This window comes from Empidonax traillii, unplaced genomic scaffold (assembly GCF_003031625.1).
Source record: "Empidonax traillii isolate 1590-97213 ecotype Southwest subspecies unplaced genomic scaffold, ASM303162v1 scaffold15:size5535645, whole genome shotgun sequence".
In the NCBI taxonomy this organism is placed as follows: domain Eukaryota; kingdom Metazoa; phylum Chordata; class Aves; order Passeriformes; family Tyrannidae; genus Empidonax; species Empidonax traillii.
Window position 1 is genome coordinate 2,888,628 of NW_020955208.1, and position 6,000 is coordinate 2,894,627.

The 6,000-nt window shown below is 44.8% G+C and overlaps 1 long non-coding RNA gene across 1 annotated transcript; it reads left to right on the top strand.

The window, feature by feature from the left end:
• Positions 1–1,719: 1,719 nt before the first annotated feature.
• LOC114062465 lies at positions 1,720–5,341 on the top strand. Its single transcript, XR_003572387.1, has 4 exons — positions 1,720–1,820; positions 2,117–2,328; positions 3,281–3,417; positions 4,643–5,341. It is a non-coding gene; the product is annotated as an uncharacterized LOC114062465 (long non-coding RNA).
• The last annotated feature ends 659 nt before the right edge of the window (positions 5,342–6,000 follow it).

The following is a 6,000-nucleotide window of genomic DNA, read 5'->3' on the forward strand; positions in this document are numbered from 1 at the left end:
GGGGTCAAGTTTAAAGGTGCAAAGCTGAGCCCAGCAAGGAGCAAAGGCTTTGGAAAGCCCAGCTGTGTCTGGGTTCCCTCTCAGGGCTGACTTTGCACCGATGCACTTAGGGAAGGATTTCTGGTTTACACTGGTGTGCAGAAGGAGACTTAAACACACTCTGCAGCTTTTTTAATGGTTAAAATTCAGATAGGGTCAGTGGGGCACCACTGGATTAGCTCAGCAGTGCCAACCTTGGCTCCCACAGCCACCCCAGGACCTGTGTTGGACCCCTTCCACCCCACCCCTCCCGCCTCACTGGCATCAGCAGTGGGAACAGGGAGCTTCTTCCTGCTTTCCGAGCCCCCTGTCCTGCCCACTCTGCTCTGTGACAGTGGGTCTCACAACAGCCCCAGCCTGTTTGCTCAGCAGGCTGATGCTGCCCCTTGACAGCTTTACCAGCAATAAAGGTGCCTTAGTAACCAAGCCAGTCCTGACTTTGGGTTATTGTGGTGATCTGTCCTGCACTGACACACAAAGGGCTCCCTGGGATCACGGTGACCCGGCTGTCTCGGGGAAAAGAAATATCCTTCCTTGGGGCCTGATCCAGGACCTCACTTGCTTGAGCAAGTTTGGGCTTCTCTGACCTATCTTGTTGCCACCATGTCAAGTGGCACAGCCATAATCTTTTAAACATGAAGAGACAGCAATAACCCCTGTTAATATCTGTGCCTGGTGGTTAGGATGCTCACCTGGAGAAGGCTGAAAGTGCCCACAGGCATGTGATCCTGCACACCAGCATCCGAGGGACATGTCCAAGTCACCAGGCATGGGCTGTGCAGGGAGAAGAAAATTAGTCATGATTTGTCAAGGAGAGAAGGAAAAAAGGCTTTATTTCCACCTGGCTCTGGAAGCCCAGGTCATGGTTCCACCACTTATCCTCAGTTTGGATGGAGGAGACTGAATTGACTGTGCAGGATGAGGTCTGTGCTGGCTTTATGCAGGTCAGTATAAGCATTTGCTTATTCCAAGAGGAAAAAGTAGATTTCCCTTGAGCAAGGGAGATCTCAGCCCCATCAGTTGCCCACCCTTCCCTGGGGAAGAGGAACACAACACAGAATTTGTTTTGCCTTTCCACTCTTCAGTTTCGAGCAGGTGGTGCCCGGATCAGAGGGTGCCTCAAAACATTTAGAGGAAGTGAAGTTACCAGCTATGATTAAGAGCTGGTAAATGTCTAATAATAACAGGTACATTTTTAGTGCATTAAGAAATACCAGGGCTCTCACCTCCTTGCCTAGAGCCACAAGGTGCTGAGTGCTCCTGAGCCACAGAGACCCTCAGTAGCACTTGTCTCCATTACTTTATTGGCATTTTTTGGACCACATATCTGCTAAAGCCATGGGTAAAGCAATGCAGGACAGGATGAGCAAAACTGGGGCACTTTTTTAAACACTTGAGATTAATTTTTTTTCCCCAAGAAAAGTTCAGTTTTGCAGAGAATAGAACTGAATTTTACTAAGGGTTTTTTGTTTGTTTTTTGTTTGTTTGTTTGGTTGGTTGGTTTTTTGTGGTGGTTTTTGTTTGATTGTTTGTTTGTTTTTTAATGACACAAACATTTTTGATCTTTGGTTATATGATGTTGATTTCTTCCCCTCCCCATCTCACCTCCTGGGCCCTGGGAGATGAAGTTTCCTTTAAAATGCTGATGTCTATGTCAGTTGAAGTAATGTTGTCTGAGAGCTGTGACTGCATCTCTGATCTTGGCCCTGAGAAGGAATGGAGACATCCGCACTGCCAGATGCAGCCAGCTGTGCACCCCACAGGAGGAACACATCTCATTGGTAAATTTATTCGACTTACTGCTCTGCTTTGAACCACTGAAGTGAAACAAAAGGAAAAAGAATGATTGGGGAGGGGGAGTCTGAGATGTTTCACTGAAATAACCCAAAGCTGTCTCAAAAAAACATCTTGACCTTCCCTTGTATTTTCAAGGAAAACAACATAATTAGCTGAAAAAAAAAAATTAAAATCTGATTTGAAAAAGATCTATAAAAGAAAAAAAATATATTTCCTCCTGGTTGAATATTGAGGATGGGGTGAGTTTCCTTCTCAATCTCAATTCCCTCTGCTCTTTCAGAGCCGGGGCTTTGGCGACGACAGGTTCATCCGGCGGCGGACGCGGCGTGGTGTCGGCGTCGGGATCCTGGCGAGGCTTTCCTGGGGAGCAGCCTGTCATCGCCCCGGGAGCACCGAGCAGCTCCTCACAGCACGGGGTGAGTTTGCAGCATCCTAACAAGAACACGTCGCTCTCAGGGCTGCAACCAATATACAAGTCCATTGGCAGCAGATGTTATTAATGATGCCAATACATATTTTCCTATTAATCTTCCATACTAGGCTTGTGTCTATCTGCAAATGATTATCATTCATTTTCCTGACAAATCTATCAAGATCATTTATTACTGTTCGGCAAAGGATCTTCTTTTAAACAAAGATTAATAACGTTGCATTTTATCTGGCTGGCTGAGCCAAAGGAAATGAAATTAACAATGAACCCTACAAACATGTCATCACTTTAATTTACCGGAAAATATTTTAAAATGTTATTTAAAACAATATACGCTGTGGTGGGCACAGTTTATTACAAAGGGAAGAAGTGAAACCACATGCATTTTAGCAGGGTGGAGAGTAAACAAACAGGGCACTGTGTTTTCTCTGGTTCCTCGCCCTCGAGTTCAGGGCCAAGGAAGAAGCAGCACCCACAGCCTTCCTGCCATGCACAGATGGGCACCTGCCCTGGTGAACTGCAGCTGGAAGTACCTGTTTCTTGGTTAAAGTGGCTCCAACCAGGATCACAAGCTCTCATCCCTGCAGGGAGCGCTGCCCTCCCTGCCTTCCTAAAAAGGGGAGCTTCAAGACCTTCACCACCTTCACCACCTAAAAGTGGTAAAGATCATGGGGATGTGAGGAAGAGGAGGGCACGTGTGGGCTGACAGAGCGCCAGCACCCTTCTGCATTTCTGGTCCCTTAGGAGGAAAAGAAGCAAACTTGTTAAATTTACATGGTTTAGTTTCCTTTCTTCTGCACTCTCTTCTTACTGTCCCTTCCCTTCACTTGAGCAAAATATAATAATAATAACAACATTACCAAAGAACCTATCAGAACCCCTTTCCTACTTTTACTGCAAATAGTAATGCAAAAATTTAATATCAGCTTTGCTTTTTCATTACTTTATTTATGCCCATGAACTTATATTCTGAGCCCTGTTTTTGTGCAGGTACTCACCACTGTCTCTCCACAGGCCTTTTCCCATATGCCTGGCTCTGGGCTGTGTCACTTCTGGCAATGGGAAATTACTGCTCTTCGCTGCCGTGGGGGAAGGAGAAGGTTGCTTAAAATGATTTTGAATTACGAAGTCAAGAAGCGATTCTCCTACAGGTAAAAAAGTCAACTTCCTACCTTCATTCTTTGCCTCTTATTGACCCAGATACCAGGTTGGGAGCAGTGTTTTTAAACCCCAGACAAAGGAAAATAACCTTGCTAACCTCACACTGGAGAAGTTTCAGAATGCTGACATATCAGCAAGAGGATTTCCAAGTGTGCATCTGTGTATTTCTGCAGAGCAGCAACAGCACACCTACTAAACTGGCTGGTTTTAAGCACATATTTCATCGCTACATAACAAAGTAATCTGGGTTTCTTTTGTAATTAAAAAGTCATCAGTGTAGCACAGGTCTTGAAAAATTTATGACAAATAAGAGAAAGCTGAATCTACCCCAAAGCAGGGTTTGACTCCTCTGCAGATTAAAAGGAAATGAGTTAAAAAGAGAAGGATGCCCCTCTGTTAAAATTGGAGCTGTATCTCCAGTGACTTTGGGGACACTCTGCAGTTTGATTTGAGAGTTCAGGCTGCACATGTCCAGGCCATACATACTAAAGCAGGAACAGACTCTGAGCTTCTAAAAGGTCTATCTACTACTTTTACCTGGCATTTACTGGTAGAATTTGTGATGTTTGCCTGAGCAATAACCACAGTGCACGTGGCAGAACATCTCTGCTTATTTCTTTATCAAGTTACCAGTTTAGCCACCTCCTTTTTAGCATCATTGTAAATCCTGGCACAAAGACTGCAAGCTAAGAAGAAATGAGTTTCTGGCTAAGGTGCCCTAAAAGCTAAATACTCATTACATGAAAGAAAAAAGGATCTGCACCTTACTTGTAGTGTGACTGCATTCTGTTCCAGCTTTCAGCTGCTGGATTTCATCAAGCCCCTTCTGTTCATGAAGCACTTGTCTGTTATGAACTTAACACCACATAAATAAAAATCACAGAGAGTGCATGCAGAGAAATAGGGCTTTATAATCTTGGAAAGGCAAAAAAGGGGATAAAGCCAAAAGGAAGTGGCAAAGGACAATATGTAGTGAATGCAAAATCCGAATTCAAGTCTCTCCTCTCACGGTCTTCTACATACATTTAATGAGGTACATTTATTTTCCTCATTTCAGATTAATGCCAGCATAATGTGGGAGGTCCCATCCAACCTCCAGGATTCCCCAAAGCCAGGGATGAACATTCTTTTATTTCCCTCAAAGAGTAAGAGCAATGTACAGCGTGTTGTGAGGGCAACACAAGGAGCAATAGAGGAAAGTGATTTTTTTTTCAGCACAGGTGTAATACTGACGTCACAGCAATTTGAGATTTCTGCACAACCTTCTCTGAAGAAGATTAACATGAGTGAAGAAGCCAATTGCTGAGCTCCTGCCCCAGCACTGTGTTGCTGTGGTGGCACTGGGCACTCTTCAGAGTCTGGTCAAGTCTAAAGTCCTTCAAGGGGAGCACAGAGGACCGTGGACATCGAATGGCTCTTTAATTCCTGAAGTGGGATCCCATATCATACCTGCAGCCATCTTCATGCCTTCCCTCCCCTTGTCTCAGATGCAATTCCCAACACCCCTGCGTGTCCATCTCCATCACAGCACAAGGGGGGATGTGATTTCAGCACGGACCATCTGGCCGCAGGCTGGCATCGTGGAATCCGTGTGCCATTCCAGCACAGCCCAAGATGTCACCAGCAAAAGCTGGAATACCACTCAGTGCAGAATTACAGATCAGCTGTCCAAGCAGGACCAGATGGCACCACCATGCCAAGGACAACAAACAGTTATTAAGTTGTCAGACTCTGAACCAAAGTGAGCCTGAGCTGCCGACTTCTTGCCTTTTCTGTGCACAATCCCCAGGAACGAGCTGTCCCAAAAGACACTGCAGAAAGGTTCCTGGAGAGGGCACTTGAACAACTCTCTCTGGGCCACAGGGTGTCCCTCGAGGAGCCCCAGTGCCCCAGGAGCTGGGCTGGCAGCACTCGGGATTTCATACTGGGATGGGCATCACCAGGGACTATTCTCCTGCCACTCTCTGAGTTTAGTCTAACCCAGCAAGCTTTGATTCTGTGTGGGAAGGAGCAGCGTATCCATTTTAAGAAACCCTTAATTATTGCTGCATTTGTTCAAAACGGGAACATTCAGAAGGTTCAGCTCTGACTCGCTCCTGTCGTTCCACAAATGCAGCATTCAGTTTAATATGTGAGACTCATAACCAGCTCACACAGTGCAATAGTTCACTTCAGTTTGAAGAAAAAAAATATTCTGCTGGAAGCACAGGCAAGTAGCAATGTCAATTTTTCATTAACCTACAGTCGCTGTCTCTGTAGACTTACAGCTATAAGTAAGATTACTGTTATAATTTCTTCTGGTCCCTAAGTGGGGGGGGACGACAAAAAACTTCTCAAAACTTTTAAGGTCATTAAAAAAAAAAAAAAAATCCACCTTTAAATTGGAGGTAGTTTCAGTTTACTTTCATATTTCAAAATCAAATCTTAGTTTCAGCCTCACATCAAAGCAGAAATGTCGGTCGCTTTGTTTCTACATCTCCTGTGAAAGAAGTTCCAGCTTATACATGAGCGGAATGCCAAGTAAATAGATTTTCCTTGGCAACAAAGGCAGGTGATTTTTTTTTTTTTTTTGT